Raw genomic sequence first — 13810 nt, forward strand, 5'->3', positions numbered from 1 at the left:
GGAGAAATCACATGATCACTCTGGTTACTATCTTTAGAGTAGGTTCTAGAGAAACGATTCATCTCATTTTTATCTCTTAACCCCCAACTCCTACTTTTCTCACTAAACCCCATTTATTTTACCTCTTAAATATATCTTGAACCCATCTACTTCTCTTAATTTCTATCGTAACTACCCAAGTCAACAGCATCCTTCATTGAATGATTCATTCATTCATTCATTCATTCAATGAATACTTACTGAGCAGCTATTATGTTCCAAGCACTATTCCTATTCTCCATGCTTGGAACAAGGCAATGAAAAAAAAAAAAAAAAAAAAAGAAAAGAAAAGAAAAGAAAAAAAAGAAGAGACTAGCCTGTATGGAGCCTACATTTCTCCCTCGGATTTATTGCTTTTTAAAGAACTTGACTTCTCTTAAGTTGTCTTAGGAACTTATTTGGTTACTTGCTCATTGTATCCTCTCCTCACCAAAGTGTAAATGTTGTGAGATCAGGCACATTATCAATTTTGTTCACCAGCCATATTCTCAGTGCCTAGAATAGCACCTGTTACATAATATGTACTCAATAAACACTAATTGAATGAACAAAATACTGCAACAGACTCCTAATTGGTCTGTTTCCAGTGAATTTTAAACTTTCTTTGACTTTGACCCACAGTAAGAAAAATATTTTGTGCTGTAACCTAGTAACACTTACACACATGCATGCATGCTTATAGGTGCATATGTAAAATTAAAAGTATTGTTATGTGTGGTGCCATCTGATTGTATGTGAAGCTGTCTGACACTATTTATTGTATCCTATTATGTTTTACTGAAAAAAACCCTGCCAGTTACAACTTTAAGAAAATTAAAAAAAATTTTTTTTGAGACGGGGTCTCACTGTGTTGCCCAGGCTGTGATCATGTGATTTCTCCACTGCAAACCCTCCCACTCTTGAACTCCTGGGCTCAAGTAATCTTCCCATCTCAGCTTTCCCAGTAGCTGGGATTGCAGGTGTGCACAACTGCACCCAGCACAACTTTAAATTTGATTTCAGAATCCACTCATGCGACTTAACTAGAAGTTTGGCAAATACTGTCCTTATCTATTCTCCACAACCAGTGTTCTTTCTAACCTATAAGTATTCTTATGCGACTTCCCTACATAAAAGCTTTCCATGGCAATCTGTCAGCCTCAGGCATTTTTGCCCAAACATCAGTCATTCATGGTTATTCATGTACCAACTATAATCTAGGTAGTATTCTGTCTGTCAGTTGAATTACTTTTGTCACTCAATCTCATCCTAAGCAATAATATAAGCCATGTGTTGGGTGTATGAAATATATATATATATTTCTATGCATGTTCACTCCATTAACTACAAAAATAAAAAACTGTATTCTGTGTACCATCTAAGATCTTCTTATCATCCAGCCACATTTTGGGAAAGCCTGTTCTTGGGATAAAGGAAGGTCAGATGCCTCAACTAAGTCCACAAGGCACTCTGGAGCTTGCCGGTGCTTTCCACTGCAGTATCAATTATATTTTTCTTTTTTACCACTTCCTGCATGCATTCATTCGGAACGACTCACAGGTCCCTGAACACATTGAGCTCTCTTTGGCACTAGGACTCTGCACATGCCATCTTCTTCCTCTGCTCAGGACTCCACCAGTACCACCCCCTTTCATGTCTCAGCTAAAATGTCACATTGGGGAAGCTGTCCCAGCCCCAGGCTGCATAGGTCCTCCTCCAGCGTCTGGTGCTCATCTCTACATTAGAATGTATCACCCTGCAGTGAAGCAGCTTATTCACCTGTTTTACTCCACTAACTGATGGTTGTAAGCTTCTGGGCTAGAAGAGTATTTCATTTCCCATAGTATTTCTGGTATTTGGTATAGTACCAGATATTCGATAACAATTTGTTTGATGAATAAAAAAACAGATGTACGGATTTCTCAATGGACTGAATATCCCTGACACTCAGCTCATTGCCTGACACATACTAGGTATTCAAAAACTACGATTGAGCAATTGAAAGGAGGGCTCATTCTCACCCTAGTAACATTATCTATTTACTTATTTATTTTTTGAGATAGAGTCTTACTCTGTCACCTAGGCTGGAGTGCAACGGTGATCATAGCTCACTGCAGCCTGACTGCCCAGGCTCAGGCAACCCTCCCACCTCAGCCCACCAAGTAGCTGGGACCACAGGCATGCACCACCACACCCGGCTAATTTTTTGTATTTATTGTAGAGTTGGGGGTCTCCCTATGTTGCCCAGGCTAATCTTGAACTCCTGGGCTCAAGTGATGCTCCTGCCTTGGCCTCCTGAAGTGCTGGGACTACAGGTGTGAGCCACTCCACCTGGCCATGTTATCTTTTAAAAAAAATTATTCAAGAGGTGATCTCAAGTTCCAATGTCTTTGCCTTTGTGATATTATTCTCTCCTTTCTGCCAGGAAAGAAGTCAGAAATGAGATCAAAATATGTATCTGTGGCGTAAGAGACTTTTGGTTCCTCCAAAAACAAGCCTGCTATGACAGAAGACAAAGTCTGTAGGAAAAATCACAGCCCACTGGGGATTATATCTGTTCTTGTTTCTCTTAACGTGTAGTAGCTATAAAGTAAACATTAAACATCTGAATTAACATTAAACCCATACTTTGTGTATGCTTTCAATATATTTATTGTTACTATGTATTCAGATTTTGATACCATTATCTTCCTTTTCCGAGGTTCTAGAACACAACTTATGTGATTTTTAAAGACTGATGGTAACACTGTTTCTTACAACAGTCTGTGCCATAGGTATATATAATAAAGGTTTTATGGCAATTAATTTGTATTCAAATACTTTATTTTTCTTTTCTATAATAGCTCTCCTATCTGGCATTTTGGGGAATGTAGTATTTTGGATAAATGGAGCTTCCAGGATTAATTAACGTTAATCTTGTTAACAGCAAAACATTAAGAGGCTGGGTGTGGTGGCTCACACCTGTAATCCCAGCACTTTAGGAGGCCGAGGAGGGAGGATCACCTGAGGTCAGGAGTTCGAGACCAGCCTGACCACCATGGAGAAACCCCATCTCTATCAAAAAATACAAAATCAGCCAGGCATGGTGGCACATGCCTGTAATCCCAGCTACTCGGGAGGTTGAGGCAGGAGAATTGCTTGAACCTGGGAGGTGAAGGTTGCAGTGAGCCGGGATAGCGCCATTGCATTCCAGCCTGGGCAACAAGAGAGAAACTCTGTCTTAAAAAAATAAATTAATTAAAAAAAATTTTAAAAAAAGATGGAAACTTTCTCAATATACTGCACACTTCCCTGGCTTTTTAAACAAAATGCCCCAAATATGAACAGTCTTTGCCTACTTGGGGCTCTCCCTTGGGATATCAGTTATTTGGGTGTCCTCTGTACAGGAAGTTTAGGGGTGGGCACAGGCAGACTTAGATTATGTGTGCCCTGAGGCTAGATGGTTAATGACTAACAGTGACAGTGCAACTTATTTTCTTACAAACAAAACGAAACCCCAAATCAGCTATTTTATGCGCTGTCTCATATGCCCCACCCTACAACCACCCCCTTTTTATTATAAGGGAAAAATGAAGCTTATGTAGCTGCCTAATTTTCTTTGAGAAAGTGCAAAATGGTTACCTTTAGGAAATATCAACTAGTGAAAGAAAAGGTAAAATGGTCTCCTCCCACCAGAAAGTTATCTATTTTATCACTGTCATATCATTCACTACCACTGCTGCATATCATTTTCACCTGATTTTCAACTTGCATTGCTCTTCAACCTTACTTGCTTATATTTTGTTCATGGAGGGTGGAGATTATTCTGCAATCATTACAAGATGTGTGTGTGTTGGAAAGGACTTGCCTCAAAGCTTACACTTTTTTAATGATCAGGAGATAAATGCTTCTTTCAATGTGAAAGTCCTGCATAATGTTTGATCTTTGTAAAGAATTTCATGTGTAGATTTTTAGATGTATAAACCTGGTGGAAAAGTATTATTTTGGTATCAGAAAGATACACCAATCTGTAGGCTACATCAGTGTGGGAACCCAAAGCACCCCTGATATCCTTCTATGTGATCACAGCACATAATGCTGAAATTGTCTCACCTTTTATCTGCCTCCTCCATTATTTATTTTATTTCATTTTAAAAATTTTTCTTAAGACAGTGTCTCACTCTGTATGCCCAGGCTGGAGTGCAATGGTGTGATCATAGCTCACTGCAGCCTCAACCTTCCAGGCCCAAGTGATCCTCCCACTTCAGCCTCCCAAATAGCTGGGACTACAGGTGCCACCATGCCCAGCTAATTTTTTGATTTTTTGTAGAGATGGAGTCTCACTATGTTGCCCAGGCCGGCCTCCGGCTCCTGGGCTCAAGCGATCCTCCCACCTCCCAAGGTGCTGTGATTACAGGCTTGAGCCACTGTGCCCGGCTTCCTCCATTAGTTTACAGCTTCTCATGAACTTAGAACATGTCTTAATCTTCTTTGAACCCTAACACTGGGTTCTTACATAGCCACATACTTTTCTTCAGGAAGCGTAAAATGGTTGCCTTCGTGAAAAATCAAGTAGGAAAGAAAAGGTAAAACAGCGTTAACCCCAATGCTTAATTATTGTGTCTCTGCCTGTTTTGACCTTTTCTCCATATCTTCCTGTGTCCTCCAAACCATAGTTATTGCACAGCTGATGGGCTTCAGTGCAACCCTGTATCTGTTTTACCCCTTTTGTGGTGCCATTTGTAGCACTTGGCATGTGGGTTTTAAATAAATATTTAAGCCAAATATTGGCAAGTTAAAAGATAGTAATGGAGGGAAAATGAACCCTCTTTCTCTGTGTTGAATTGCTACATATAACAGGGTAGTTTTGACATACTTTGATGAGTCCAGAACTCTCACATGCTGTTTAATTCCAATCATATTAAGACAGTAAAAACAAGAAAGAAAAAAATCATTTCTGCATTATATTGCACCATCTTGGCAATAAGCAAATTGTGAGATCTCTGTAACACTTTGGGATGATACAAATTGTCATTATTTCTCTCTTATGAAAACCCACAGCTTTAATACATGAATAGTTAACTTGTCTTCATTCTGGTTAAACTTTGGGAAAGAAGAGGTAGGCACTTGATTCACTGGTGTTGGCTGGATAGAAAGTAGCAAGCATCCTTACAATAGACCAATGTCATCAGCCCATCAGCCTTATAAAATTGTTCAGGCAAAGATTATGCTCAGAAATAAAATATCTGAATAATGGCAGTTTTTTTTTTTTGCAGGTTAATTTTTTTCCTAGTGTCATCTACCTATTGTATACCCTTTTTATTCCCCATGGTAAACATTCTGAGTTATTTTCCCATCTAAATCATTTCTCTCATCACTTTTTTTTTTTGTCTTTGTATAGTTTCTATTCTTTTCCTCACCCCAATCCACTTGTAGAAACTAATGTCTTTTCTCTATTGAATTTTATGTTTAGGAAATTTGCTTCATATTACCTTTAGGTTATTTTAAATAGTAATAATAGCAACTACAATATCAACACCACATAGAACATTTAACTATGTGTCAGTTATTGTTCTGCTTTACATTGCCAGGTGTGGTGGTTCATGCCTGTAATCCCAGTATTTAGGGAGGCCGCGGTGGGAGGCTCACTTTGAGGCCAGGGGTTCAACATCAGCCTAGGACAATACTGCCAGATTCTATTGCTGCAAAAAATACAAAAACCAGCCAGGCATGGTGGTGCACACTTGCAGTCCCAGGTACTCAGGAGGCTGAGGTGGGAGGATCGCTTGAGCCTGGGAGTTTGAGGCCGCAGTGAACCATGATTGTACCACTGCCTTCTAGGCTGGGCAACAGAGACCCTGTCTCTAAAATAAATAAACACTAAGCTACTCCATGTTATTAATATTTAATAGCCATAATATCCCTAAAAAGAAGGTATTATTCTTAGTTCCATTTGCTAGATGGGGCACTTGATAGCACAGAGAGGTTAAGTAACTAAGATTGCAAAGCCAGTAAGTGGTAGTCAGGATTCAAACCCTGACTTCACTTGACTTCAGCTGCAGAATCTGTGGACTTAATCAACAGACTAACCTCTAGGCACTAGTAGATACCATCCTTATATTATTTTATTTTTTCCTTACCCACTAATATCATCCTGGCCCAAGACCTCATTTTCACTCATTCTTGTGTATCTTGGCATCTCGGTGGTGTCTTCCCTTGTGCTCCTCTAAACCATAGTTATCTCACAGCTGATGAACTTTAGTGCAACCTAGTACCTTCTTTACATGCTTCTAAGAGGTGCAGGGTTTGTTGTCTCAAACTCAAGAAACTACCTACACTCTATATCCTAAGTAGGAGACAGTAGGCTATTCATTAATTTTACAATATATCAGTGATCTGGGATGCCCTTTGCGCTCCAGCGGAGGGCTAGGTAAGAGAGAATAAACAAAAAAGCTAAGAAATTTCTGGCAAATAACCTTTCACCTAGGTCCCCAAACCTTCCATTTCCCCAGGCCTGAAGCATATCTGAAGCAGGAACTCAGGGGGAAACGTCCCGGGAAAAGAACTCCTTTAGGAATAGGAAAAGCCATGTTTTTCTGGGTACAGTAGGAATGATGCAGTAGAGGCAGGCCTAAACTGTAGCAAAGCTATGAATTTAGAGCTTTGCAAAGAAAAGGACAAGTTTATCCTTAAGGTAGAACCAGCTTTGACAAATGGCTAGTGCTGTAGGGAGCCACAAGGATACAGAAGACAGAACTTCCATCTAGTCCTGAGTCTGAGAATATTAGAAAAAAGGAAGCAAAGATGTTACTAGAGGAGGGTATGAAGACCTGGTGAAGTCTTTGCAGGAAACAGATGGAAGCACATTCTTCTCCTGGAAGGAGTGCAAAGACCAAGCCTCAGACCTAATTCCAGAGCCAGAAAAGAGGAAAGAGGCCTTAGAGCCCCTGAGAATCTCACTCGTCAGAACAGTGGTTCCAGCCTCTGTGGGTTAGGTAACATCAGGGAAGATATATTGTGGGCTATGGGCTTAAACTGGCCCACAGGCCTGTTTTGTCTGACATACTTTTGTGTTCTTAAAAAAAAAAATGCAATGAGTTGTCAACATTTAATATTTGGGAGATTTCACCCCAAAACTCAGATTCCTGACTTCTCTTGATTTCCTAAATATCACATTCCCACTTGGAAACCATCAGCTGCAAGTGGCTGTGCCCTTTAGATTTGCTTGAGCTGTGGACCCTTATGTTTAGGTTAAAACATCAATCTCAAAAGTTTACATGCTATATGATTCCACTTACATAACATTTTTGAAATGATGAAAATACAGAGATGGAGAATAGATTAGTGGTTACTAGAGGACAGGCATGGAGTTGGGAGAGCAGTTGCAGTAGGGAGGGGGATTTGTGAATACAAAAAGGTAGTATGAGGGAGTTATTTTGTGGTGATGGAACAGTTCTATGTCTTGATTATAGGAGTGGTTACAAGGATGTGTAAATGAGGCAAAGTTGCACTGAAGTACACACACACACACACACACACACTAAACAGAACACAGGTTAAGAAAATGGCAAATAATACATTCTGTAGTCTAGTAAACAGTAATGTACTGTTGTCGGTTTCCTGGTGTGAAAGTTGTCACAATCAAAATGGAGTCACTAATGTTAAGAAACCCTGACAAATAGAGCTAGGGAAGGCTACAAAAGACAGGGTTCTTACATTTGTATGCTTGATAACAAAAACTATCAAAAAAGACTGCAAAAACCACAACCTTGCACAAAGGCCATCACAACCTTACACAAAAAATACTTCTGCAAGGACATCTGCCCAGCAAATGCCTGTCCAACCTCGGACTGGCGTCACCCTTGTTATTGATCTTTATAGTCAAGGATAATTATTTCAAAACAATTATGTAATCCTTTCCATTTTTTCCTTTAAACACCTTTGTCTATGCAGACAGTTAACTATGAGATGCATATTTTCATTGCAATGCTCTATTCCCAAATAAACATTTTCTTTTAGAAAGCCTCTCTGTTATTTAGGTTGACACTGGTTTTGATGTTTTACTAGAGCTTTATAAGATGTCACCATTGGGGGAAGCACGGGACTCTGGACTGTTTTTGCAACTTCTTGTGAGGCTATAATTATTTCAAAATAAAAAGTTAAAAAAAAAAAGGAAAAGTAAGTAGGCTGAGTACCCATGGGTGGTGTTTAGGGAAATGAGCAAGAGGAGCATGGAAAGCCAACCTGAAGCTGAGAAGTTTCTCCAGTTTAACTTATAAAGGACCTAAACTTGCTTCTCACCATTGCTTCTGCTGTTACTATCCCTGTAGTGCTCTTTATTCTGCCCATTTTAGACAGCTGTTTCTCTATTGCTTCTTCGTTAGGCTGCTGAGCAGAGACCTAGATCTATTCCTAAGAGCAAACCAGTTATTAGTTTTCCCACTGCCTAATACTGAGTCGGGTTCCTTGCTGCCAGAGGTGTTTTTTATTATGACATCTGAATTTGATGCCATTGCAGGTGCTAGAAGTTGCCAGAAGGCTGTCCTCCAGATAACTGTCCCTTGGCTCTAACTTGTATCACTGTTTTGTTGCAATTAACATTCAGAATATGCGCAGTCATCTTATTAAAATTTGTATTTTTTAATGGGAAAAGCACACAGAGAGATTGTAGAGCTGTGGTTTACTCTTTCTCTTAGTTACCTGTGTCTAAATTAAGCTGAACCTCTGGGCCTTATCTATTTCTAAACAGGCATCACAATTTACTAAGGTTAATGCCTGAGGGAACATTAACCTTGCAGACACTAATCTAATTCAGTGTCATCACAAGTGCATAATGCAGGAGTTTGGAGTTTTGCCAAAAAGCACTATTCAAATGAACATTTAGTTGGCAAGGGGTGGGAAGGTGGGTGTGGAAAAGGGAAGGAGGACACCAGAAATGGCTCTATAGATATTTTCATGCCTTTTCTTTTCCCTCTCCCCTCAAAGGTTACGTTTAAGTACCGCAGAGGAGTGCTAAATGGAATCTTCAGATTATTATGAAGAAACCGCAATGAAGGCGTTTTATCCCAACTGCAAGTTCCAGATGCTCACAATTACTCAACATTCACTGAGCATCTTCTATGTTATATGGCTGACCTTGTGCTAAGGTGGGTACACAAAGATGAATAATTGTAAACGATGGCAGTATGCACAAGCACCTCAGGGCGCCTAATGTTAGTTGATGAAGGCACCATTAAGGAGGTCACAATTTGGCTCAAGGGCCCCCAAAGGATGAGACAACTGTGTAATCCTAGCTCTATAGAGATCATTACCAAGTCTTTGCCATACAAAGTTTGGGCTTCAGGTGAAATGAGAAGGGCAAAGTTCTGCCCAAGAGGGTCCAGGGCCGGATCTCTTGATCCGTCTCTATGCCCACACCCTGCATCTTAGCTTGCGGACACTAATAGGGTTTGCCAGTTTCAAGGACGCAGGGCTACGTCTGCCGGAAAAGGTGGCATTTGAAGGTGGTAGAGGCCAACCACTGGAGGTGGCGGTGGAGGACTAGTTAAGAGAGAATAAGTGAAAAAGCCAAGATATTTCTGGCAAATAACCTTTCATCTAGGTCCCCGACCCTTCCATTTCCCCAGGCCTGAAAAGCTCCCGAATCCCCGAGTCCTCCACTTCTCTGAACGCTGGGCATTGGTTAAGGCTGAAGGAGCAGGGAGTCCCCCGCTCTAAGACAGTTCCTCAGTTCCGATCTTTTTCAAACCGCTTTCTTCCCGGGCCCAGCCTGGTGGGCCTGCAGCTCGGGTCCAGCTTCCACGGCCACCCTGGGCTGGTGACACGCAGGCGCCGGAATCGAAGCCACGCTGTGTCTTCCCAGCCAGGTCTCTGCGCCAGACGAGGGCGGGCGCCGCGGAGCGCTTCCCGTGTGCGGGGCTTCCCACAATGCACCGGGCCGGCAGTGGCGGCGACCGCGGCGGCGCTCTAGCTGCGGCATGTCTGCGTCTCTACTGCTCTGGGAGGAGGAAGAGAAGGAGGAAGAGGAGGAGGAGGAGGAGGGGGAGGAAGAGGAGAAAGGCGCAGGGGTGGGAGCTGTTGCCGAAGCTGCCACAGCAAAAGTTCTCCCCCCTCCCCCCTTCCCCTCCTCTCAAGGCCCCTAGAAAGGTTGGAGCTGCCGCCGCCTGCAGTCGGTGACCGCGCGACTCGGCGCCCGCCCGCGGTAAAGCGCTCGGCCTGGCAGGCCCGGGCCCGGGGGAGGGCGGGGGAGGGGGAGGGGGCGGCGCGCGGGGGGAGCGCGCGGCGGTAACGGCCTGACCCCGGGGGGAGCGAGCCGTGGCGAGGCTGGGGGTGGCCAGGGGGCCGGCCGAGGCCGAGGGAAACGCTGGGGCTGGCCGGGGGACGTGAGGAAGCAGGGCGCGGAGGGTGGGTTGGGGGGTTGAGGAGGGATAATGACGGGGGTGGCGGAGGCGAGAAGGCGGCCTCCGAGGCTGGAGGCGGGTGTCAGAGGTAGGGGAGGAGGTGGGATGTTTGCACGGGGAGGACAGAGGGTGCTGGGTGTGGGTGTGAAAAGGCTGGGGAGACACCAGGGCTCTGTCCACCGTGCCTGGTGCAGTGCTTTATGCACCGCAGGCCTCAGTCACTGTTGCTGCCGGCGTGTGCTCTTTGGGAGAAGGGAAGGGCAGGGGTTGGAGAAAAGGGAATGCTTGCAGGAAACGTAGTGGGAGTGCGAACAGGGAGAGGGGCCGGAGGAAAGATGCCGGAGAGGTGGAGGAATGCGGGGAGGTGGCTGTGGAGGAGTCTTGAGGATTCTGGGGGGTGTTCATTGTGCAGATACGTTAGGTATTTCATTATGGAAATAACTGAAGCGTTTCTCAGGGAAGGAAAGAAGGAGATAGGAGTTCCTGTGAATAGAAAGGATCGCGTTTGAAGCAAGAGGGAGTGCTAAATAGTAGAGAAGATGCAGGGAATGCATAATAGAATAGACAGATGTAGTATAATTAATAAATATTGGCCTAAGGACTGAAGAGTTATTCCAGATGGGCCGGGATGGCCTAGTTCCGAACCTGTGTGGGCTCTTCAGTAGATGACATCTGGTAAGTGTGGGTCTGGGCTGTGGTTGGGGTCACTGAGAATTAGATTTTAGTCTGTAGTTTGGTCTGTGACATTTTAGACGTGCACCAATGAATATGAGAACCTCTGAAGCAGACCTTGAGAAAGGGCCGGGCCTGTGGGGATTCCTTAGGCCATGGAGCTTCGATTTTAGAAAATTTGAAGTATTAACACTTAACGGAGGTTGGGTAAATACTATCCTGGCAATTAAAATTAATTGACTTGGTGGTTTTCTTCACTGCCCAGTTTATCTGGTCCAGGAAAATTGGTGCTATTCAGCCTGGATTGCAGTACACAAGATTATAATTAATGGTGGGGGGAATACATACACATGCTTGGTGGCTCTTCTTTGGATACTTCATTTGTAGCTCAAATTAGTTTAGTTGGCTGGATTGGTTCCATAAATCTGTGGCTGGTGGGAGATCTTCTGCCATTCACAGTTCCTGATGTGAACTGTGAGGGAGTTCTCCAGTGAAGAGAATACTCTCATTGAGGCATAGTGGTATTGAAGAAAACATATCAGCCAGCAAAGTGTGGGCCTGCAGAATGGAGGATCTAGAATATCTGTTTTGGTTTTAGGTTGCAAGGAGGTCAGGACTAGTTATCATAAGGTCTAGGGGAACCTAGGAGACTGGATGACTCTAGAGCCAGGTTGGAGGGAGGATTAGCATCTCTATATCAGGAAATGAACCAAGCTGTCTCTGGATTTGCTGAGCTCACACTAGCCCAGATTTCCAAGCGGGAACTCTGGGCTAGAACCATACTCTTAAAAACTACCTGAGTATTATTCACCTTTTATTAAGAAAAAACTATATATACGGCCGGGCGCAGTGGCTCACGCCTGTAATCCCAGCACTTTGGGAGGCCGAGGCGAGTGGATCACCTGAGGTCAGGAGTTTGAGACCAGCCTGGCCAACATGGTGAGGGTCTCAAACTCCTGACCTCAGGTGATCCGCCCGCCTCGGCCTCCCAAAATGCTGGGATTACAGGCGTGAGCCACCGTGCCCGGCCAGATTTACTCATTCTTTTTTTTTTTTTTTTTTTTTTTTTTGAGACAGGGTTTCACTTTGTCCCCTAAGCTGGAGTGCGGTGGCTTGGATCATACCTCACTGCAGCCTTGACCTCCTGGGCTCAAGGGATCTTCCTACCTCAGCCTCTTGAGTAGGTAGAACTATAGGCATGCATCACCATGCCCCGATAATTGTTTAGTTCTTTTGTAGAGATGAGGTCCCCCTATGTTGCCCGGGCTAGGCTCCAACTCCTGGCCTCAAGCAGTCCTTTTGTCTAGGTCTCCCAAGGTGCTATGGTTACAGGTGTGACACAGTGGCTTGGCTACTCATTCTTTTAAAGGACTTGCCCCCCTACCCCCCCCCCCACCCAACCCCTGAGTCTCGCTCTGTCACCCAGGCTGGGGTGCAGTGGCGTGATCTCAGCTCACTGCAACTTCTGCTTCTTGGATTAAAGCGATTCCCCTGCCTCAGCCTCCCGAGTAGCTGGGATTACAGGCGTGCACCACCATGTCCAGCTAATTTTTGTATTTTTAGTAGAGATGGGGTTTCGCCATGTTGGCCAGGCTGATGTCGAACTCTTGGCCTCAAGTGTTCCTCCCACCTTGGCCTCTCAAAGTGCTGGGATTACAGGTGTGACCCACCATGCCTTTCTAGGGCTTTTTTTGTTTTTTTTAAACATAGTATGCTGTACTCAATTGTATTGTCATCATGGCATGAGAGGGCTAGTCTTCCTTCCCTTTTCTCTCACCAGCGCTGTAGATTATCTGTTCTTTTAATTTTTGTAAGCAGAATGCCCTTAAATATGTCATTATTGTCTTTTACCCTTTAAAATTTTTAAAAAAACTATATTTTTTGAGACGGAGTTTCACTCTTGTTGCCTAGACTGGAGTACAGTGGCGTGATCTCGGCTCACTGCAACCTCCACCTCCCGGGTTCAAGCAATTCTTCTGCCTCAACCTCCCAAGTAGCTGGGACTAAAGGTGCCTGTCACCACCCCTGGCTAATTTTGTATTTTTAATAGAGATGGAGTTTCTCCATGTTGGTGAGGCTGGTCTCGAACTCCTGACCTCAGGTGATCCACTCGCCTCAGCCTCCCAAAGTGCTGGGATTACAGGCGTGAGCCACCGTGCCCAGCCTCTACCCTTTTATTATCAAATTTTTCTGAGGGAACTTATAATGAAAAACAGCCCCTGTCTCACCTGTCTATTGCAGTTCCACTTTACTGAGGCCACTACTTCTAAGCATTAATTTGTATTTCTTACCATGCTTTTTTCCATGTCTCCAAGTAATAGGCATATAATATTTCTTGATTTATCAAAATGACATTATCAGGGAATCAGAAGATGTCTACAAATGTGTCATTGACATTATCCCCTTTCTCCTCCTTTCTGACCTTTGATGGTTATTTTAGTTACTTTATTCGATGTGTTTATATTTTTAAATAATATGCTTAAACCTTGATTTTAGAGTCCAACAATCTTAGGCTGTATCTCTTGACTTCCCCATTATATTATAGGGATTTAGCCTAGATACGGCTCTCCTGAAGTAGAAGGAACATTGACAATTATACTAAAAATGCTGGATGAGATGATAAAGGGAAGTTTGGATGGACCTATGAGAAAGACCATGTTGTAGGAACCATCTTTGCAGCATAAGATTTGCTTGTTAGAGATGAAGAGGAGTTGCTTGACAATGATAGTTGTTCATCTTGG

General features: G+C 43.5%; 1 protein-coding gene and 1 long non-coding RNA gene across 27 annotated transcripts in view; both read left to right on the forward strand.

Moving 5' to 3' along the window:
* The first annotated feature begins 5256 nt into the window (after positions 1-5256).
* On the forward strand, positions 5257-9852 carry LOC144339374 (uncharacterized). Its single transcript, XR_013414351.1, has 2 exons — positions 5257-5633; positions 5771-9852. It is a non-coding gene; the product is annotated as an uncharacterized LOC144339374 (long non-coding RNA).
* A 68-nt stretch (positions 9853-9920) lies between these two features.
* Positions 9921-13810, forward strand: part of ZNF148 (zinc finger protein 148) — a 142086-nt gene continuing 138196 nt past the window's right edge. For 7 of the 26 annotated variants that reach the window (XM_077993753.1, XM_028844546.2, XM_077993762.1 and 4 more), the window contains exon 1: positions 9946-10198. The gene's annotated coding sequence lies outside the window, so the exon portion shown is untranslated. Of the gene's footprint in view, positions 10199-10590; positions 11073-12146; positions 12250-13810 lie in introns of those variants that run through there. The other 19 variants (XM_077993749.1, XM_077993750.1, XM_077993764.1 and 16 more) reach the window with 16 other exon arrangements.

The sequence above is a fragment of the Macaca mulatta genome, chromosome 2, assembly GCF_049350105.2.
Source record: "Macaca mulatta isolate MMU2019108-1 chromosome 2, T2T-MMU8v2.0, whole genome shotgun sequence".
Classification (NCBI taxonomy): domain Eukaryota; kingdom Metazoa; phylum Chordata; class Mammalia; order Primates; family Cercopithecidae; genus Macaca; species Macaca mulatta.